Source organism: Carettochelys insculpta, chromosome 2, assembly GCF_033958435.1.
Source record: "Carettochelys insculpta isolate YL-2023 chromosome 2, ASM3395843v1, whole genome shotgun sequence".
In the NCBI taxonomy this organism is placed as follows: domain Eukaryota; kingdom Metazoa; phylum Chordata; order Testudines; family Carettochelyidae; genus Carettochelys; species Carettochelys insculpta.
In genome coordinates this window covers 151,905,150-151,928,272 of record NC_134138.1, presented here as the reverse complement: position 1 = coordinate 151,928,272, position 23,123 = coordinate 151,905,150, and the positions used below count along the sequence as shown (strand labels likewise).

Here is a 23,123-nt window from a genome sequence, read left to right as displayed (position 1 = left end):
CGGGAGCGGGAGCGGGGCCGCTCGGTGCGCCGCCCTCCGCCTCCCGCCTGCACACGCCGCCCCTGGCTGAGTGAAACTAGAGCCCGGCCGCCCGCGCGCCCTCAGCACCCGGCCAGCCGCGCGCTCGGGCGCGCGCTCTCCGCCCCTCACAGGCCGCGCGGCGGGAGCGGGGGCGGGGGGCAGGGCGGCGCGCGCACCATAAAGGTCCCGGGCCGAGCCAGGGGGCAGCGAGAGGCGGCGCTGTCTCGCCGGCCCCAGCAGCCGCTGGCCCAGGTACGTGAGCGCTTGTGCCGCGGCGGGGCGGGCGCGTCGGGTACCGCGCGGGGGCAGCCGCTCTGGCTGGGAGTGCAGCGCGTGAGCCGCTCCCGCCACCCAGCGCCCCTCAGAGGAGAGTCGGTGCCTGCTGCCTCCCGCCCCTACCGCTCGCGGGCCGCTCGGTGCCCGGAGGGGAAACGCCACCTCGGCCGACTTAGTCAGTGAGACGAACCGCGCGGAGCCTTAGGGGATGAGCGTGGGTGGGACGGACCCGCTTGCCCAGCTCGGCTCTGGGCCTGTCCCACCCGCGCTCATCGCCTGAGAAATCCGCGTGCTGCTCACGGACGCGCTGCCGGGCTGTTCTGTTACACCGCAGCCTACCGCGGCCGCCTCTGCGCCGAGCGAGCGATCGGCTCCTGGGGCAGCATTAGCCGTTCTGCCGCCCGATTCTCACCCGAATCCAGGAAAGTTCCCAGACTTCAGGCGGCGTCCCGCCTGCTTATTGGGCTGGAGGCCAACACGCATGTGAAGGGCCAAGCTCTTGCTTTCCCTTACCTCTTCGCACCCTGGACGTTGTCCTTTCTCTGTGGCAGCAAGGCTTGATTTCAGAAGCCTCAGCTCGTGTAGGTTCGACAGCGTGGCATTTCTCCCCCTCCCCTCCTAAATCTGACCGATTGTTTTTTTTTTTAGATATAAAACAAATGAGGGAAAAGTTCGTTCAAGCACCTCACTTTTAAAAAAAAAATCACAATGCTTAATCATTTGCATTGATTTTAAATGATAGATTATAATTATATAAATATCTCATTCTGTTGCTTTCTGCATAGATTTTTGCATCTTACAGTATAGACTTTTTTCTGGATCTTTAAAAACAGCATGAAAAGTATGTTAACTTAGAAAATTAGCTGCCATACAAGCAAAAACTTCATCCAGTAAAATACCACAATATGATCATTAATATCAAAGTTATACTGAGATCCTAGAGCAGGGGGCTTGAACCTTTTTCTCTCTGGAACTCCACTTCCACCTAACATGTCAGAAAAACATCAGGGCTTAGCATGGGAGCAGGAGGAAGAATCAGGCACATACATAGCTTGAGCTCTATTGGTAGAGCCCTGCCAGATACAACATTTGTATGCACAGCTGCAAAAATGATTGAGGGAGAGCTTCAGATTTACGGGGTTCTAGAGACAAGATTGTATCTGCAGCTGTATCTGCAAAAATGAGCTGCAGATATCAGCACCCATATCTGTGGGGATCCACATCCACAGATGTAAAGTGGTATCAGCAGATTTGCAGGGCAATATCTGTTGGAGGGGAGGGGCAGGGGATGGTGCTGCTCAGGTCAGCTCAATGTGATAGGGTCTGGGGAGGGAGCACTATGTTGGTACTGTGACTCACCTTAGCAAGCCACCTATCTGTCTGGATTGGGCAGGGGAGCAAAAACTAAAGGAGGGGAGGGACTCAGCTCAAAAAGTCTGAAAGTTGCTCAGGGTGCAGGCAGGAAGTAGCTTGTGGGGCAGGGTAGCTGGGGGCTGTGTGCAAGGAGGGGATAGCTGGGGGCTGTGTGCAAGGAGGGGATAGCTAGGGGCTGTGTGCTGGGGACAACATATTTCCCAAAGGGAAGTGTAGCTACCCCCACCCCCATGCAGGGCTGGCACAATTACCCACCCAAGCTGTGGCCCCAGCTGGGGCTGGCATAGCAGCTTGCTTGAGCCCTTCTTCCCCTCACCCCTCCAAAGGTTGGGGCTGGTGTCAGGGCTTTTCCAAGACACCCACTACATATGCAGCAGATGTAGCAAGCACTGTCACTCTCGTGTGGGCCTCCACAGTCACAGTCAACGCTGCAAATGATGATCTTAAATGGAGTTACGAAGGGCGCGATCCATAGTCTACGCAGACTGAAGGATGCCTTGGTGGTGGTGGTGGTGGTGGCCTGCCCCCACCCAAGCCCTGCCTCTCCCTGCCAGGGGCTTGTGTCACTGCTTGTCCCCTCGAGCCACCATGTTCCTCCACATCCCATTTTTGTGACAAAAATGAACATTTACTTTGTCCTGTTTGCTCTTGCCAGCTGATCAAGTTTTGACAGAAAAGTCAGAGCATTAAAAAGGGACTGTTCCAGCCAAAATGAGACATGATAACTTCACTGTTTGGGTAGCACTATTTCCTCTGTTTCTGTTTTATCCATATGTGGAATGGATTTTGTTATGTGCACCCATATGGAAGTCATGTGGGGCGGGGGCCAACAGATTCAGTGTGCGAGCTGGGCTCTGAGCTGAGGCAGAGGGTTGGGGTGTGGGGCATAAGGAGTCAGAAATGGGAATCGGGTTCAAGCTGAGGATGCAGCAGGGTGAGGACTGGGGCTAAGGATTCAGGCCCTGGGGTGGATCTAGGCATGAAGGTTGCCCTGGGGCTACAGCAGGGAGGGAGGACTCCCCCTCAGCTCTCTCTCATTGCAGCAGCTCTGGAGCAGGGGACGGAGGAGACATGCATCTGTCCACTGCAGCCCTCCATGCCTCACTTGCTGCCCCACCTACCCCTTAGTACTCAGCTCTCTAGGTCCCTGAGGCTGCATGACCCTTGATAGTCTGCTGTTTGGTCGCACAGCTTAGAGCAGTGGTTCCCAACCTCTTTCAGATGGGGACTCATTTTGACAATCTGGGAATACTTGGTGACCCGAGGCAGTTCAAAAACAGGCAGGGAGGAAGGAGCAGTGCCGTCACTAGCTTATTTTGCACCTGAGGCAAGAATATAAAATTCTACCTCCTTGTGTTTTTCTATGAAATAACTACTATAAATATATAAAGGGAAATACATTAATAATAATAAAACAATAGCATTATGTTTATTATAATTATTTTATTATTATAGTTGATCTGAGTTGTGGTGGGGAAAGACCCTCATCTGCAAACCCATCCCGGCCTCCCTCACTCTCACAGCTTAAACCCCACACTCAGGGGCTGAGGGGAGTCACCCTCAGGGGCGGGAGGGGCTATAGGGGTCACACTCAGGCTGGGGGGGTCACACTCAGAAGCTGGAGGGTCTGTGGGGGTCACACTCGGGCTGGGGGAGTCACACTCCGAGACTGGAGGGGCTGGGGGAGTCACACTCCGAGACTGGAGGGGCTGGGGGAGTCACACTTGGGCTGTGGGGAGATACAAACAAAACAATGAAAACTGACAAATCCACTACTTAGAACAGAAGGGGGGGCAAAAGGGGGGAAGGGAAGAGGGGTGAAAATTACTGCAGGAGTGTATGAAGTGGATTGCCTGGGATGGCTATGAATATCAAAGTTGGAGAAGCTGTCTTTGTATTTCATAATAGCTTCTCTATTGATTGAGAGGGCTCCTGGATGTGGCAGCGTTAAGGAGCTAGAAATGGCTTCCTTAAGAGCCATGTGCAGCTCTGAGTGGCTGGTGACCCTTAAATCTAATCGCAACCCATGTTTGGGTCCCAGCCCATGAGCTGGGAATCTCTGGGTTAGAGGGAACATAGGTAGATGTGGTGGGAGGGGGCTTAGAGTGCAGAGCAGAGTAACTAGGGGCTGTGTATTGGGAGGGCCCCCCTGCTGTCTCTGCTCTCTGAGAACTCTACCAGGGCCCCTCACCCTCTGCTGTATGAGAGGGAGCTGAGAGCTGAGGAGTAGTCACAACCCCAGGCACCAGCATGACATTGGAAAATGTCATACCTGTCTGCCCTTTGTGACCCTGGCTTTCTGCCTCTGAGCTGGCCGTGGCATAGGGCCTCGGAGCTAGGTGGAAGGGATGCAGTAGGGCAGTGTGAAGCTGTTTATGGCAGTGATGGAAACCTTTTTTGGGTTGTGGGGGGGTCACTGTTGCACAGGTGGAGTTCTAGGCAGCTGCATATGTGGTGACTCCAGTGGACAATCCCGGCTCTGGTGGGTGGCCCCATCCCCAGGCTATCCCCCTCCCCATGGGCTGCTCCCTTCATGGCTTTTCCCTATGAGATACAGGGCCCAGGACAACCCTCAAACCCTCCCAGCCCCTGCTCTGTCCACAATTGACCCATTCCCCAAAGCCACCTCTGCTGAGCAACACTGACCAAGGTATTAGTGGGCGGGGCGGGGGGGGAGGCCTGACAGCAGTAGCAGGGGTCAGACCCGACCCTACGCTCACCTTTGGCTGCAGGGGGAAATGCTCCACTTCCTGCTGCCATTGGTCAGTATGGGGCATGGTCATATCCTTCCTTCAATCCCCTCTACCAAGAGATGCATCTGGGAGCTGGGGGAGTGGAGCAGGCTGGGACGAGGTTGCTCTGCTTCCCACTGCTCCCCAGTGAGTGCAGGGGGAGCCTGACCCCTGCTGCCCCTACAACTCTGAGCACAGCCCCCCTCCTGTGGGGGGGTCAGCCCCCCATTCCAGAGAGAAGTGTGCCCTCCCCTCCCCCCCTTCATGGTGGGGTGCAGTTGCTCAACTGCTAGGAATGACCATACAGTCATATGTCATGCATACATGCGTTGTCTCTGTCTTGAAATCATAGTCTCCACATACAGTAAACTCTTTCATACCTAGCAGCCCCAGATCCAAGAGGTTGCCAGATATTCAAATATTCTGGGTAACAGAGCGGTATAGCTAGCAATGCATAACACAAAATCAAAACATGATTAGGTATTAAGAAACAAACAAATGTATGCAGAGTGCTTTGTTTACAAACACTGTAAATTTATACTGTGTTTGCTGTGTTTATTTGTGTTTACTTTCACTATACAGTACCTATGGAAAATGTAATAAGGCTGTGTCTGCACTAGAAAACAAAGTCAAATTTATTAAAGTTGACTCTATACCACTAGTTGGTATAAAGTTGGCTTGAACATCCACAAAGGAAAAACTAACATCAATAGCATAGAGCAAGTCATATTTTGGCTGCAGAGCGCTGGAAGAAGTTGAGGTCTTCACATACCTGGCAGCATCATCAATAAAAGAAGGGCACCAATGCTGGTGTGAGAGCATGGATTGGAAGAGCAAGAACAGCCTTTCTTCTCATGCAAAACATCTGGAATTCTAAGCAGATCAGAACTACGGTCAGGATATTCAACTCCAATGTCAAATGAGTCCTACTGCATGGAGCAGAAACTTGGAGAACAACAAAGATGACTGTAAAAAAAGATCCAGACATTTATCAATAACTGCTTCCATAAAATCCTCCGGATCCACTGGCTATACACCATCAACAACAAAGGTCTGTGGCAACTGACTCAGCCCAAAAAAAGAAATCGGAAAGAGAGGTGAGCGATGGATTGGACACACTCTTAGAAAACCAGACACAAACATCACAAGACGAGCCTGAAGTTGGAACCCACAAGGAAAAAGGCAAAGAAGGCACCCAAGAAACACCTGCTGTAGAGACCTGAAGGCAGACCCTAGAACAATAGTAAACATCTAATCAGAACTGGAAAAGATCACCCAGACAGGGGATGCTGGTGAATGGTTGTCAGTGCCCTACACTCCATGATGCAGGAGTAGAAGAAGCTTACTACTTAAAACATAGTGGTATAAGTAGTAGTATGAAGTCGATAGTGAGTGTTCACACGTTTAGAAAGTTGACATAGTATGTTCCCATTGCCTTTGCTAAGTTCAATTGTGTAAGCAGTGCATTGTGGATACCTATCCCAAGTTCCTGCCCCCATTGCGTTCTAGGTTTCTGTGCCAGTACATTATGGGGAAAAAATGTGGCGCAAGTCATTATGGATATCTGATATCATTGTCCCAGAGTGCGTTGCGCTCACTTCCCGCTCCCATGGAAAACAACTTGCCAAATGCATCTTTGTGCCACTTTTCCACAGCCTGCCCCGGCACACGCCATTACAAGGCTAGTGGCCACTCCTGAGAAATGTAAAATGCAGAAATAAAAAATCTGAAAAGCTTCATTTCAGAGCTATTAAAAAGTAGTTTTTGGTATCATTGAAATACTTCATTTTGATAGTGTTATTTTGATTCATTTCATGTTTGACTCAGCAGCCGTGTGATTGAAGGGGAAGACAGAGTAAACTGAAGTCTGTTAGTTTTATCTCATTTGTTTCATATCCATTCACTATAGTGCTAAAATAATCCCACAGAGGATCAGTAATATTAGTGATCATTCAGTTTATTTTGTTTTAAGAAACTCACACTAAAGAATTAAGAAGCTACATGAAAATGTTCATTATGTTGCTAGAAGTCCAGTGACACCTTATAGACAAACAAGACTACTTGTTGTTTTTGAAGATACAGACTAACTCAGCTACTTCTGTGACCTTATATTACTGTACTAGCAAATTGACCAGGCTTTGCTCAAGTATTTAAGTGAAGTAAGGATTTGTTTTGTTGTGTTTTGCTTTCCTGTTTGGAAAATAAAAGGCAAATGAATATGGTTTATGCAAATACTTGCATTTTTTGAAAAATGCGGGGGAAAAGTTTGTACTAATAAATGTCTGAGAGTGATTCAGAGATTACATAGCGCTTGTTGATAGAAAACATTTACAGTCTTTCAGTCTTTTGCTTGAATAAATAGAGGGGGTAGGTGAGTGCTTGGAACGTGGGAGAGCTGATGGTAGGGGTGGGTAGTGTAGGAGTGAGCAGGGAGCTAGAAGAGTTGTGGGGTCAAGGTAGGGGATGAAGAGTGCTGCAGGGAGGGCATGGGGTGAGGGTAAGGGCAGAGAGCTTGTGTGGTGGGCTTCAGATAGGGGTTGGGGTGGAGAAAGGAGGGTTTGGTTGTGGGGGGACTCAGGACAGGAAATGGAGGTGCTGGAGTGTAGGCAGGGTGATGGGGACTCAGCACAGAGTTTGGTGTGAGGGGGCGTTGGGTAGGGGATGGGGAATGTAGATGTCATAGGAGGGGTTTGCAGGAGAGGGTGGCTCTGGGCAGGAGGGAGTGAGGGCAGGGACTGGGAAACTGGGGGCACTCAGAAGCAGCGTTGGGCTGCCAGGGCAAGCTGTGGCCAGGGGCTGGGGGTGGAGAAGTGCAGGGGCTGGGAGGGTGGAGGCTTAGTGGGAGGGGTGGGGTTTGGTGTGGTGAGGGTCAGAGGTGGGGACGGGCTGAAGGTTCAGGGTGTGAGAGCGGGAAAGGACACAGGGTGCAGATGCAGATGTCGAAGTAGAGGTTGTGTTGGTGGAGGTTCAGGGCTGGGGGGAAGGTAGTGGAGTGGAGGCAGTGGGTGAAGGCAGAGAATTCAGTGAGGGGGTTGGGGCGGGGGATGTGGAGTTGCAGATCAGAGGCTTAAGTCAGGAGGTTTGGAGGTGTCGGGGAGTGGGTTACTTGGGGCAATCACAAGGGTGAAGGTGAAGCTGGCGTGGGTGGGTGGGGGCTGGGCTGGGCTGGGCTAGGTTAGGTTCTACAGCACCAACCTTAGCCACGGGGGGGGCAGGGGTTGTCTTCCCACACTCTGGGGGAGGCTGGGCTCCTTGCCAGGAGAGGGCCTTCCCCCGGTCCAGTGTGAACTGGCAGTAAGGGGTGGGTGGTGTAGGAGTGAGCAGGGAGCTGGGAGATTTGGGGAGTCAAGGCAGCTGAGGGAGGATACAGCCATGGGGCTGGGGCAGAACTGGGGCTGCAGCTTTTTTCTCTGACCCAGCAGCTGGATGCCAGGGTCAGAGGTGCAGTTCTTTCCTGCTCCCTGCCACAGCAGCAGGGGCTGTGGGGTCAGAAAGCCCTGCCATGGCTCTTTTCTCTGGCCCTGGCACAGCAGCAGTGTGGGGGCCAGGGCTGTTTTCCCCTGCCCCAGGCACAGCAACCAGGGGGCTGGGGGCTGGGGTGATTTTCCCAGGTCCAGCATGAGCTTGTGGGGGGCAGAACCAGGGTTCCTGGCTGCAGCATCTTGGTGTGAGGGAGCTGTGCAGTGGGAGGAGTGGGGAGTGCCATGGCTGAGCACAAGGGCAGGGTAGAGGGGGCCCTTACCTCTCCTGGCAGGGTGAAGAGCTCTGTCTCCACATGGCCACTGTTTTCCTGCTACATCTGGCCCAGTAGTCATTCTGTGTGTTGCTCTTCCCTGTGCTTGCTGCCCCCAATAGTGAATCTTAAGTATGTCTCCCTTTCTAGGTTCACAAAATCCTGGGATTTCAGGCACTTCCCACTTTCCAGGCACAACCAAACCCTGACCTTGGTTTAAGTTAGGGTAAGAAGAAGCAGCAGACCAACCACTGTGAGCAGTGAACAGGAGCGGCTAAGAGGGAGTTTGCCTGGGAAAGCATCCAAGAGGAGCTCAGGTAAGTGTGGCTTTTGGGGGGCTGCGTTGTGAGCTGATGGGCTGAATATCTGTCTGTGTGTCTGAGCATTTGTTTTGCAAGGGGGGCAGTTTAAAAGCGTGTTTGTCAGTTTGATAAATTTGCAAGGTGTGAACTGGGAGTGCTTTGTTCCAGGTGGGCCTTCCAGGGCTGATTAGCTTGGAGAAAAGGCTTTGAGCCAGGCCTAGCCAGCCAGCAGCCTTATAAGAAGGCAGCCATAGCAAACACTGTGAGCAGCAAACAGGGAGTTTGCTTGAGAGTTTGCCTTGGGGGTTAGTCTCATACCAATTGTCCCTTTCTTATAGGTTTGTTTTTCTTGTGCCCTTCAAGGTGGCCCTGTAAACATCTAGGGGAACTCTCTGAAGAAAGGGGAATAATGGATAGTGACATGGCTACTGAGAAGTCTGCTGTTGTGACCTGCATGGCATGCACCATGTTTGTCTTCCTTCTGGACGATCGAACGTATTTTGTACGTCCCAAGTGCAAGCTGGTTGCCATTTTGGAAGAGAAGGTTAGCGGGCTGGAGTTGCAAATATCAACCCCCAGGTCCATCAGAGAAGGTGAAGACTTTCTGGATAGAAGGCACCATTTAGTACTGCAGGAACAGCAGGCTGCTCAAAACAAGGAAGAGAACTGGAAGCATGTTACCTCCAGGAGAAGAAAACCCATTCAGGTCTCTCCAGTTCTAGTGGAGTTAAGCAACTGCTTTCAGCCGCTCTGCACAAGTGATATCGTGGAGACAGCTGGGGCAGATACCTCATAGGGAATGAATCAGAAGACGACCCATTGTAAGGCATGGGATGTGCGGTCCTAGGGATGGGGGTTCTACGACCACCACCCCTAAGAGAAGAAGACAGGTGGTGGTGGTTGGGGACTCCTTCCTGAGAGGGAAGGTGTCATCCATCTGCCGTCGAGAGCTAGAATCCACCAAGTTTCCTGTTTGCCAGGAGCTGGAATCTGGGATGTTAGAGTCTCTTCGAAAAGTCATCAAACCTGCAGAATCTTATCCCTTCCTACTTCCCCATGTAGGAACTAATGATACAGCCAAGAGCGACCTTGACAAGATCACTGTGGATTACATAACCCTGGGAAGAAAGAGCAAGGAATATGGAGCACAAGTGGTGTTCTCATCCATCCTCCCTGTGGAAGGAAGGGGTCCAGGTAGGTATTGTCAAATCACCAAGGTCAATGTGTGAAGGATTTGGTTTCTTCGACCATGGGATTCTGTTTCATGAACAAGGGTTGCTAGGAAGAGATGGAGTCCACCTAACGAAGAGAGGAAAGAGCATCTTTGTGGGCAGGCTTGCAAACCTAGTGAGGAGAGCTTTAAGCTAAGTTCATTGGGGGATGGTGACACAAGCCCTGCGGTAAGTGAGGAAGGAGTAGGGAACAAAAGTAGGATTCCTGAGTGAAAAGGAGAAAGTGAGTCAATCAGCCACTTTTCTAAGTGGCTTGTACACAAATGCAAGAAGCCTGGGAAACAAACAGGAAGAATTAGAGATCCTGGCACAGTCAAAGAAGTATGAGGTGGCTGGAATAACAGAGACTTGATGGGATGATTCACATAATTGGAGTACAGTCATGGAAGGGTATAAACTGTTTAGGAAGGACAAGCAGGGGGGAAAAAGGGGGAGGATTTGCACTCTGTGTGAGGGAGCAGTATGCTTTCTCAGAGCTCCAGCATAAGGAGGGAGAAAAGCCAGCTGAATTATTTGGGTTAAGCCTAGAGGCAGAAGCAACAGAGGTGATGTTGTAGTTGGTGTCTGTTATAGACTGCTAGATCAGGGAGATGAGGTAAGAGAATTTCTTCAGACAGCTAAGACATGCTTCCAAATCACAGGCCTTGGTTCTCATGGGAGACTTCAATTACTCAGACATTTGTTGGGAGACCAATCCAGCAGCACACAGACAATCCAGGAAGTTTTTCGACAATGTTGGGGATAACTTCTTGGTACAAGTGCTGATGGAACCAAGCAGGGGCCACACACAATTTGACCCACTGCTCACACACAGGGTAGAACTAATAGGAGAAATAGAAGTGGGTGGCAACCTGGGCTGCAGTGAACATGAGATTGCAGGTTTCAGGATCCGGACAAAAGGAAGATAAGTGAGCAGTAAAATACAGACACCTGATTTCAAAAGAGCAGACTTCGACTCCCTGAGATAACTGATGGGCAGGATCACTTGGGAAACTAAGATGAAGGAGGAAAGAGTTCAGGAGAACTGGTAGTATTTTAAAGAAGCCTTACTGAAGGCACAGGAACAAACCATCCTACTGCATAGTAACAAACGCAAATATGGTAGGCAACGAACTTGTCTTAACAGGGACACCCTGGGTCAGCTTAAACTCAGAAATGGTGCGTACAAGAAGTAGATATGTGGACAGTTGACTAAGGAGGAGTATAAATATATGGCTGAAGAATGCCGGGCAGGAATCAGGAAAGTGAAAGCATAATTGGAACTGCAGCTGGCAAGAGATGTGAAGGCCAAAAGAAGGGTTTCTATAGGCATGTTAACAATAAAAGGGTTATCAGGAAAGGTGTGGGGCCATTTGGTGAGAGAGGTAACCTAGCGATGGATAATGTAAGAAAAGCTGAAGTACTCAATGTTTTTTTGCTTCAGCCTTCACAGACAAGGACATCTCCCACACTACAGTGCTAGACAATGCAGTATGGGCAGGGGGAGGGCATAGCCCATAGTGTGGAAGGAACGAGTTAAGAGCTTCTTAGAAAACCTAGATGTACACAAATCCATGGGACTGAATTTAATGCGCTCAAGGGTACTGAGGGAATTGGCAGGCATCATTGCCAAGCCTTTGGCTAGTATGTTTGAAGAGTCTTGGAAATAGGGAGAGATCCTGGATGATCGGAAAAAGGCAAATGTAGTGCCCATCTTTAAAAAAGGAAAGAAGGACAATCCAGGGAACCACGGACTGGTGAGCCTTACCTCAGTCCCTGGGAAAATAATGGAGGAGATCCTCAAGGAATCCATTTTGGAGCATTTGGAAGAGGGGAAAGTGATCAAGAGTAGTCAACATGGATTCTCCAAGGGCAAGTCATGCCTGACCAATCTGATTAGCTTCTATGCTGAGGTAACAGGCTCTGTGGACATGGGGAGCTCAGTGGATGTGCCATACCTTGACTCCAGCAAAGCTTTTGGTACAGTCTCCCACAGCATTTTTGCCCATAAGTTAAGGAAGTATGGATTGGATACACAGACTGTAAGATGGATAAAAAGCTGGCTTGATGGTTGGGCCCAACAGGTAGTGGTCAATGGCTCAATATCTGGATGGCAGTCCATTTCAAGTGGAGTGCCCCAAGGCTCGCTTCTGGGTCTGGTGGTTTTCAACATCTTTATTAATGACCTGGATGATGGACTGGATTGCACCCTCAGCAAGTTTGTGGATGACACCAAGCTAAGGGGAGACGTAGATATCTTGGAGAATAGAGATAGGATTCAGAGGGACCTGGATAAACTGGAGGATTGGACCAAAGGAAATCTGATGTGGTTCAACAAGGAGAAGTATAGAGTCCTGCACTTGGGACAGAAGAATCCCAAGCATTGTTATAGGCTGGGGACTGACTGGCTAAACAGCAATACAGCAGAAAGGGACCTAGGGATTATAGTGGATGAAAGACTGGGTATGAGTCAATAGTGTGCCCTGGTATGCCATTAGCCTTCTTGCCTACTAGGATGCGTTAGAAGAAGCTTTTCTAGCAGATCTAGAGAAGTTGTTTCCTTCTATTTGGCAGTGGTGAGGCCACATCTGGAGTATTGCATCCTGTTTTGGGCCCCCAGTATAGAAAGGATGTGGATGTGCTGGAGCAGGTTCAGCAGAGGGCAACAAAAATGATTAAGGGGCTGGAGCACATGACCTGTGTGGCAAGGCTGAGGGATCTGGGCTTGTTTAGTTTGCCGAAGAGAAAACTGAGGGGTGATTTAATACCAGCCTTCAACTTCCTGAAGGGGAGCTCTAAAGAGGATGGAGAGAAATTGTTGTCAGTGGTGACAGCTGGCAGAACAAGGAGCAATGGTCTGAAGTTACAGAAGGAGAGCAGCAGGTTGAATATTAGGAAAAACTATTTCACCAGCAGGGTAGTGAAGCACTGGAATGCATTGCCTAGAAAGGCTGTGGAATCTCCATCCCTAGAGTTTAAGTCCTGGATTGACAAAGTCCTGGCTGGGATGATTTAGTTGGGGTTAATCCTTCTTGAAGCAGGGGGCTAGACTCAATGGCCTTCTGAAGGCTCTTCCAGTCCTAGGATTCTGTGATCTGTGAAATTTCATGGTTATAGCTCTTCTGGTTTAAGAGGAGTTCTTGACCAAACATAGCACTGACAGACACAGACAGACATGTTCTAAAATATATAGTAGATTAAAAACTATATATAATGTAAAATTATTCTAGTCTCGCAACTTAATGACAGTGAGTAAATGATTACCCCAAAAAAAAAAGATTGGACAAGGTGATTTCCATATATGTACGTATATTAGTAGATTGCACTCTTGAAAAAGGAGAGAGACTTTTCTGTTGTATGTACACTACCTAGTACACTGGGGCCCTGAACTCTGAATGAGGCCTCTAGGTACTAACCATGCAAAAGTCAGAACTAGGAGGTGTTAGGGATTATAACTAAGGAATGCTGGCCTCTGCCTGAATAGCAGGGCTGGAGAGACAGAGAAGGAAAGGACAGAAAGAGAATTTATTTCCAGTCTGTCTGTCAGGAGCTCTATAGGGTAGTAAAGCACTATGAGCACTATGAAGTTTAAAAAGATATTAGCACAGTATTGGAAAATGTAGGCCCAAGGTTTAGATTATCTAAGATGCAGAGGTCAAGGGAGAGCAATGTTCCATGCATATTAATTTGTACAACATCATTTTATTTAAAACTTTATTAATACGGCACCCATATGTATTGGAACCCAGGGATCCCTGGATGCTGATCGTTAGAGAACATGGGAGTATATAGGGCTGTACAGGGATTCCCTGGGTTGGACATCTGCATAATAATTCATCATAGTGTCACAGGTGAGGTATCTACTGGTAGCTCACTGGTCATCACACTCACTGAAAAATGTATAGACCTATCTACAGGATTTATACAGAGTCCTTCTTTTGTACTGGTGCTGAATACCAGCACCTCGGCAGCCCCAGCAATGGGATTTGCTAGGGGTGAAGAGCTGTTTGAGTACCGACTTTTTTTTTTTTTTTAAAACAAAAAGTTAAAAAGCACTGGATTTGTGTATCTTATACTGAATCTATGTGGACTCCTGTGCCACTGCTAAAAGAGGAGCAAACAGGGAAGTTTGAGTAGGATTCTGTAAAGTGAGTGGTAGAGAGTGTTTGGAGTTTTCCTTCTTGACAGGAGCTTAGGAGTGAAGACTGGCACTTAGAGGCCCCAGTGGCAGAGACCTGAAGAATGAAAGAGACAGGGAAGATGGGTGGATGAGGAAGCTGCAGGATGTATATAATTCTGGAGTGCATATCTGAAAGGTTCTTCCTTTGTTTGAAGCATCATGTCACCTGACAGAGTTGATGGATGAGAAGATGCAAGGTTCTGAGATGCAGCTAGAAATAGTGGTTGAGTTTAGAAAGGGATTTGAGCAGATGGAGGTTAAAGTGAGAGGAGGCTGAAGGGAAATCCTAAGACTTGTAAATGCATGTCAGACCAGTAAACTATGAGGATCGATTGCTGGATGAGGGAAGTGGCCAGTGGAAGTGCGTGACTACAGGAACAAGGCTGAGGCAGAAAGATCAAATAGCAAAGGTGAAATAGGGCTCAGAAAGGTGTTCACTGAGTAGGACAGTGAAGAAGAAGCAGGCAGTAACAGACAATGGGGGAGCATGCTGGTTCTGTAAGAAAAAGGGAGGAGACCTTGGAAATAGACAGAGCTCAGAGAATAGAGTTCAAGTGAGAACAAAAGATGAGGGTTTGAAGCCAGAAGGAATAGACATGGGGAGGCCGGAGAATGGCACCAACAGGAAAAGGCAGGTCTATGCGATATGGGCACTTAGTAAAAACAGATGAGCCTGTCACCAAAGCTGATCTGTATAACGGAAGGGTGTATTGTCTACTAGGAACTGTGATACAGTATGTTGAACAAAGGCTGGAGAGGATCTTAACGAGGGCAGGAAAGAATCCACTGATTTTTCTTTCATGTGGGAATAAATAATACTGATAAATTCTTGGTGAGGTGAATCAAGGAAGAAAATACCTGGCTGGGAAAAATGTTCAAAGAAATGGAGGTTTATGTGACTTTCAGTGAGATTTACCAGTCCCTAGAGGAGAGCAAAGGCACGACAAAACTATGACTATCAACAAATGACTTAGACACTGGAAGGGGTTTAGGTGTTTGAGGAATTCACACACAGAGGACTGTTCTCATGGGAAGAGCTCTTCTTTACTAGGAAGGGAAAGAGACTTCTGATTTTAAAAGAGATTTAAACTAGGAATTTGCAGGAAATGGTTTGGGAGATGTCCATATAATCTCCATGCCTGATTCTGGTATTGAGTGGGTGGAAAATCAAGTAAAAGAGAATACAGCAGAAAGAGGAAAAATAGAAGATACAAAAATGGGGAACAAGATGAAAGATTGGTACTTGCACTCTGATGGGCACAGGTAGGCAATACTAGCAGTAAAATGACTACTTAATCAGGAGAGGAATCTAAGTGAAACCAAGCAGAAATTACGAAGATGTCTGTGCACCAATGCAAGGAGACTGGGTTACAGAATAAAGGAACTAGAATTATTAGTTCAGGAAGTAAAACTAGATATTATAGGGATAATGGAAACATGGCGGAATAGTAGTCATGACTGGAATACAGGTACTAAAGGGCATATGTTGTTCAAGAGACACAGAAATAAAGGTAGAGATGATGGAATAGCCTTGGGTTTTGACGACAAGGTAGATTTTAAATTAAAAGTTACAGAATGGAGAAAATGGATTCTGTTTGGGTTTAAAAATCACTTTATTATTGGAAGTTCAATTACACTCCTTCCCTAGACTGCTTAGGGTCTGCCGCAGACCCTTGGAGGATAGAGACTGCTTTAATTATTTTAAATGAAATATGCTACTGGGACTTTAATTTCTCAGAAACAGATTGGAGGAAAAAAGGCTACTAACCAAATTAAGATCTAGATATTCCGGAATATGCTGTATGACACATTCTTCACCCTATGTGAGGTGAGCAGAGCAGATTGCAGCTAGACCGTTCTACCACCTCAATCCTTGAAATGGCATGACTGATACATACATCCACTATGTGCTGGTCCATGACTAAAAGCTTCCAGATCTCACTCCTGCTGCCATTCACCAGTCACTGTAGATCTTAGGTTTAGGAGAATAGTACACCAAGGAAGATGCCTGTGCATGACTTCTTTTAACATGGGGAAACTTGCATTTCAGCCACCCCATAGTCCTTGACAGATAAAAGGCCCAGGTCTAATGGCATGGGATTCACGAGGACTGGGAGTCTCCTGTCTGCTGCAGTCTTCATCCACCTTCACGGCAATTGTAGCATTAGCCTTGCTGTCCTCCACCTGTTCTGCCACTGAGGACTTTTAAGATTTTTTTTTGTTTGTTTGGACCCTCCCCCTTGACCTTGCCGCCATGGGTGACCTTTTCAGGAGTACAAGACTGCCTATGGCATCGCTCTTGGCTTCATTGGAACATGCAAGCCCACTCATCACAGCAAGGTGATGATCTGGAGAGTGGGAAAACTACCAAAACGCAGGGCTGAACCACAGACCTGTAGATCTCCCATCTATCACTTGCCCCATTGAGCTATTTCAGTTACCTCTTTGAATTTTGTGAAATCTAATACATAAAGATTTATTTATAACAGAAAAGAAAGAAGTGAATGTTAATATTGGTTAAAGGAATCAAATACATACAACAACTGCAAAATTCTTTGTTCAGGCTTGTAATAGTGATGGAATAAACTGCAGGCATATGAACTCTTGATTGCTTCCAAAAGATTGGAAGGTTCTCAGTCCCTTTTAAAATGCTTCCATTATGATAGGATAGCTTCCATTATAGTCCCAAGAGGCAAAATGAAGTTGTTTCCAGGCCCTTCTATAACTTCTGCCGTGTGGAGGGTTCCAGCACAGTTTTTGGAAAACTACAGGCACACAATGGAGACCAATGTCACATGAGCTGGCTACATACTCTAGCAATGCTTTGATGAGTCATTCCAGGAGCCATTACCCATATTCTTTCTGGAAGCTCCATCAGATGAAGATAAGCTTCTTCCATGACTCACTGGATTTGAGGCAACTCAGCAAGAGGTTGTGGGACTACAACAGGAATTGGGGGGTGAGGTTCTGTGCCATGTGGAGGACAGGAGGTCCGACTAGAAGATCATAATGGTCCCTCCTGGCCTTCAAATTTATGACTCTGTCCCAGATGGGTGAGGCTTGTGAAGGATTAAACTGTGCCTGAGTTACATGGAGAGAAGGTTGCAGTAAAAATATTTGACCATCTTCCAAAGGATAAAAAAGAGAGAATCACTGTCTTATTCCCCAAACTAGCTGGTGAAGCTTTATACATGTTTAATTATATGGATGTAAGTGATGTTATGTTGTATGAGCTATTTAAGTCCATGATAAAAGGTCTCTGATTACTCCAGGGACATATCACATAAAGGTTAGAAACCTCAAAAAAAGTTGATCTGATATGTCACTGAGACTGGGTTAATAAAATGAGGGATTTATCTTAGAAAAGGGATTGAAATTAAAGGAGCAGAAAATTATGACCACTTATTCTGCTGTGATGAGGTGAGTGAGGGCAGCAGTGTGGGAATAGTCCCCAGCAATTGTAGAGGGGCAGCTAACATACACACATGAGACCATTCATAGACTCCAGGTCCCAAAGGGTCAGGCCAAAACCCAGCATAAAATGGGGTGCCCAGTGTGCTCATGGGGAAAAATGAGAGAGGGAGCAGGACTAAGTACACACCACTCCTGTACTGGTCCCTCCTGAAAACTCTAATTATCAGACACCAGCCCAGGGAGATGGCCCAAGCAAGTGGTTTTTTACCAGGGTCCTTTGAACATATAAATAAACAATTCCTAGTGTGGGAAGTCCAAATATAATGTCCATTGTGTTCCAATTAATGCAGCTATCCTTAATTTCAAGGCCTTGGTGATGGCAGAGTGGATTCAGTTAATTTTGTCCTTTCTGCCTTCCTTAAGGTGGAAATAAAGTTTAGTAAAGAGGCCAAAGTAAATGACAAAGTGAAGAAATGCTGGTGCCCAGATCTGATTAGTCAGGAGGAAGATAATTGAGATTATGCTCCAAGGGAAGAAGGCAGAACTCCTTGCCATTGAACATTTTAGAACCACTGTGCCTTTAGTCTGCATTGAATTAGAGTGAGAAGGTTTAAAGGCTACTTTGAATGTGGGAATTCCAGAGAATTTACCACATGATACATTAGTGGGAAATAATATTCCTCAAAACTGTTAATATTGTGACTAATAACAAGAGGGAATAGGTTCCTAAATTCCCTGAGGTAAACCATGACGAGTGAGAAGCAGCTGAGGGTTATCTTCCAGGAAGAGGGATGAGAAGTTATCCCCCTCTCTTTCCTGAAAAAGCCAAATTGAATTTGCTACAGAATGAAGTACAGACACCTTGCAATGAAGAGCATAATAGAAGTCATCCTCAGTAAGCCCCTCACCCCCCAATAGAGAGAATGGGGAATGTGCTTTATAAAGAGGATTTACAGGTAAATCTTGGTTGGAAAAAATAGAGACCTACAAAGAGTTAATCATATCCCCAAAGCATTGTGCAGAGGTAATGCTACTAGCCACCAACTGCCCTTTTATTGGTCATTTAGGAAAGGAGAGGACATGTTGGCTATGTCTACACTAGCCAAAAACTTCGAAATGGCCATATAAATGGCCATTTCAAAGTTTACTAATGAAGCGCTGAAATACATGTTCAGCATCTCATTAGCATGCGGGCGGCCACGGCACTTCAAAATTGACGCAGCTCGCCGCCCCACGGCTCTTCCAGACGGGGCTCCTTTTCGAAAGGACCCCGGCTACTTCGAAGTCTCTAAGTAGCCATTTGGTACTTCGAAGTAGCCGGGGTCCTTTTGAAAAGGAGCCCCATCTGGATGAACCGCGGGGCAGCAAGCCACTTCAATTTCGAAGTGCCGTGGCTGCCCACATGCTAATGAGGCGCTGAACATGTATTTCAGCGCTTCATTAGTAAACTTCAAAATGGCCATTTGCATGGCCATTTCGAAGTTTTTGGCTAGTGTAGACACAGCCATGAAAGGCTGTAGAAAACATTTGTTACCTCAATAATCAAAATAAAATGAAGGAATACTGCATGACTTGTGACATATGCCAGAAGTGGAAAAAGCTTGCACATCTCCACAAGGCTCCCTTGCATCCTTTAGTAGTAATGAAGAAGCATTTTTCAGGGTTGCCATGGATATCACAGAGCCCTTACCCTGGCCGATCCTGAGAGAAAAATAATTTGCTTTAGTGGAGAAGGATTTTGACACCGGCTATGAGGCACTTGCTGTGTCACATGTAGATACTGAAACACTTGCTGAGGTCATAATTTTCTGAAAATGTGAAATTTTGACCAAACCTATTGCAAAAGCCACTGGCATTATGATAAAATGCCTACATTAAGTTTAATGGTGTACCATACAGGGTGAGTTCTTCCTAAATAAGGTGTTTCAAAAATAATTTTGTATGACATTTGTGTGACTCTTGACACATACCATTAAGCTGGCATTTTCAACAGAAATACATGAAATGAATATTAATATATTCTTGGGATTCACTTTAATAATTACCTCAGTTTTCATTCTAAAGTCTCTGTAATAGCTTGCGTAGTTAATAAGCTTTTATGTAACTGTTACAAGAAACAAACATTTGGTGAAAATGATGAAACCTGGGGTATTGATTCATGTGACTTGAAAAGACCATCCATTTCCTGATTCACCTTCATATTTTCTAGGGAAAAAGCAGTATTTTGGAATTGGTCTTTTCAATCAAATGATTTTTGTGTCTGTATTTCTCTTTTCTGTTTCAGCCGCATTCCTGAAGGGACATCTTAGAGATAAAGAACAAAGTCGGGGTGCCATCAAGAAACACTTTGGTTACAAATGACAATAAGAGAAAGTGCTCTAAAAGGAAGTGAGAATTTTTTTGTTGAAATTATAAACTGATTTAAATTAGGGATGTCAACTCAGTTAATGCATGTGATTAACTCAAAACAAATTAATGTTTTTTTTTAATTATTTTTAAATGAGTGAGGTTGGGGAGGGATGCCCACAGGAACTAGGGACTGCATTATGGTAATTGTATAAGGTGAATCAAAAATAGTAATTTCTTTTATCTTTTTATGGTGCAAATATTTATTATCAAATATTTCAATATGAACAGTGTACAGTTTGTATTCTGTGTTGTAACTGAAATCAATATATTTGAAAACGCAGAAGACATCCAAAAATATATAAATATGTGGCATTCTATTATTGTTTAACAGTGTGATCAAAACTGCTACTAATTGTCTTTTTAAAAATCTCACAATTTAATTATGCTTTATTTTTTCATCATTTGACAGCCCTAATTTAACCTGTCATTATTCAAATTTAAATCAATATAGATTTTTTTTTAAATAAAAAGCCTGGTATTCTGTTTTCACCACTCTGCACTATCCCTTTTCATCTTGTAGAGTTGCCCAACTATCTTAATTTTTAAAAAGAAAAGGCTATGTAGGGCTTGTTCCTGTCATCATACATAGAAAGGCTCTCACCCTGTCTACACAAGGAAAGTTACCCAAACTTAAGTTAAATGGATGCTTTTATTTTGATTTCAAAGGCTACGTCTACACGTGAAGCCTACATCGAAGTAGCCTATTTCGATGTGGCGACATCGAAATAGGCTATTTCGATGAATAACGTCTACACGTCCTCCAGGGCTGGCAACGTCGATGTTCAACATCGACGTTGCGCAGCACCACATCGAAATAGGCGCAGCGAGGGAACGTCTACACGCCACAGTAGCACACATCGAAATAAGGGTGCCAGGCACAGCTGCAGACAGGGTCACAGGGCAGACTCAACAGCCAGCCGCTCCCTTGAAGGGCCCCTCCCAGACACACTTGCACTAAACAACACAAGATACACAGAGCCGACAACGAGTTGCAGACCCTGTGCATGCAGCATGAATCCCCCGCTGCAGCAGCAGCAGCCAGAAGCCCTGGGCTAAGGGCTGCTGCACACGGTGACCATAGAGCCCCGCACAGGCTGGAGAGGCAGCGTCTCTCAACCCCCCAGCTGATGGCTGCCATGGAGGACCCCACAATTTCGACGTTGCGGGACGCGGATCGTCTACACGGTCCCTACTTCGACGTTGAACATCGAAGTAGGGCGCTATTCCGATCCCCTCATGAGGTTAGCGACTTCGACGTCTCGCTGCCTAACGTCGAAGTTAACTTCGAAATAGCGCCCGACGCGTGTAGCCGCGACGGGCGCTATTTCGAAGTTAGTGCCGCTACTTCGAAGTAGTGTGCACGTGTAGACACAGCTAAAGTGCCTTATTTCAGTTTAATTTAAATGCAGTCCAAATTGATTTGAACAAAAAGCCATCCAACATAAGTGTCTACATGAGATTTTGTACCAGTTAAGTTGGTGTAAAGTCACACCTTAGGTGACAATAGTGTAGTTTTCTCTTGTAGACAAGGCCTCATTCACATGCATTAGTACTGTATATGAAATCTTCAGTCTGTCAATAGTTCCCTTAAAGTAAATGAATGGGCATGTCAAATTACTGCTTTCTCCTGCTAGCTCTTACTTTTCCATCCAGGTTGTCTAAAATGGCAATATACCTGCCATTTCAACTGGACTTTTCATAGGTTCCCTCTACTTATATTATTTTTTTTGATAACCAAAAAGCTAGGTATGATTTTTATTTAAAAAAAACTGGTTATATTAGTCCTGGAATTGTGAACAAAATTATGGCTTAAATTTGAGTACTTTTTCTGTTGTGATGTATACAGTACTTCTATAGAAACTTCCAAACTCTGCATCTGAAGTGTTTTTAAATCTCTTCAGGAACATATTTGGTTTTAGGCTACGTCTAAACAGGCACAAATCTGTGAAATGGCCATGATAATTGCCATTTCGAAGGTTACTAATGAAGCATTGAATTGAATAATCCGTGCCTCATTAGCATTAGGATGCTTCCAGCTTCGCTGTTTGTGAACGTCCACGGCTCGGTGCAGCTACACAAGGGTCCTTTTTGAAATGTGCGGGATCTTTTAGAAAAGGATCCCTATGTAGCTGCGCCAAGCCGCAGGCGTTAGAAAGTGTCCTAATGCTAATGAGGCACTGAATATTCAATTCAGCACCTCATTAGTAATCTTCAAAATGGCCATTAGCATGACTATTTCGAAAATTTGTGCCCGTGTAGCCACAGCCTTATTGTTTTGTTTGTTTGTTTGTTTGTTTGTTTGGATGCTGAAAATACATGAGTGCCTAGCTTAGGTGTTCTGACATGCCATTAAAAACACAGTTCATAACAAACAAATAGCAGGGCAGAAACTGTACCCCATTTCTTTCTGTCTGTAACAGGAAGCCTGGCTAGCAGTCCTGCAAAGTATTGTGCACCTTATGTGCACACCCATTCATTTAGCAGCCCTGTCCCAATCTGTCTGCATCTAAGATAAAAAGTCAAACACATATGGAAATTAGAGTTCCCCTACTAAATAGCCTCTCACTCTTCTACTGAGTCCTCTTAATATTTCTTTGCAGTTCACATTGCTTATTACTGTCCGAGACTTCATACTTCTTCTATATAGTAGATGAAAACCATTCACCATATTTTACAATGAAGATAAACTAAGAGATCAAAGTTACATCAGGCCGAATTGAGAGTAGAATCTAGATTTGTAATGTAACAGAGGCATATCACATTTCTGAATAAATGTGCCAAAACTGTGTGCTTATTTATCCTGTCTGTAAGCACTGCTCTCATCAGTAAATCCCACCCCCCACCTTCAGAGAGCCACAAACAGAACTCAGAAATTTCCCAGGACAGTTTAGAACCCAGAACAACCTTTCCCTGTCTGCCCTCTGGCCACCACCAGCACACACACTCACTCCCTCTCTTTCTCTCTCTCTCTCTTTCTCAGGCCCGCCACCTCTTTCTGCCCCTACTCTGCCTCCACTCCTATGCCCTGCCTTCTTCTATTCAGCCCAGGCCTGCCTCCATTCCACACCTTTCCCCAACCCCCTCCCTGAGCAACATGGCCCTGGGGCTAGTAGAAGGCCTGGCACTGGCAGCAAGGATAGCCCCACTCCTGCACTCATTGGCAGTGGCAGCAAATGGAGCAATGCAGCCCCAGTCCACTCAGCTCTGCCAGCTCTCAGCCATGTCACTCTGCTTCCAGCCACTGGTGACTATTGGGGCGGTTCCACCTCTCTTCTGAGCAACATGGCAGGGAGCTGGGGAATCAGATCAGGTGGGGCTGGGTCACTCCACTTCCCATTACCACCAGTGAGTGCTGGGCTGGCCCAACCCATGCCAGCACTAGACCCCCTGCTAGTCTCTGAGGTTGTACTGGGCCCCACAGCATCCCCCTAAAGCATGGGATCTGGGGCAGTTGTCCTGAACTGTCTTCTG

General features: G+C 46.6%; 1 long non-coding RNA gene and 1 other non-coding gene across 2 annotated transcripts; both read left to right on the top strand.

Moving 5' to 3' along the window:
* The first annotated feature begins 144 nt into the window (after window positions 1-144).
* Window positions 145-20,869, top strand: LOC142009589 (uncharacterized). The gene is made up of 3 exons (XR_012644524.1): window positions 145-273; window positions 8,287-8,453; window positions 19,528-20,869. It is a non-coding gene; the product is annotated as an uncharacterized LOC142009589 (long non-coding RNA).
* LOC142009879 (small nucleolar RNA SNORD123) lies at window positions 19,370-19,438 on the top strand. Its single transcript, XR_012644640.1, has one exon. It is a non-coding gene; the product is annotated as a small nucleolar RNA SNORD123 (small nucleolar RNA).
* Window positions 20,870-23,123: the final 2,254 nt, after the last annotated feature.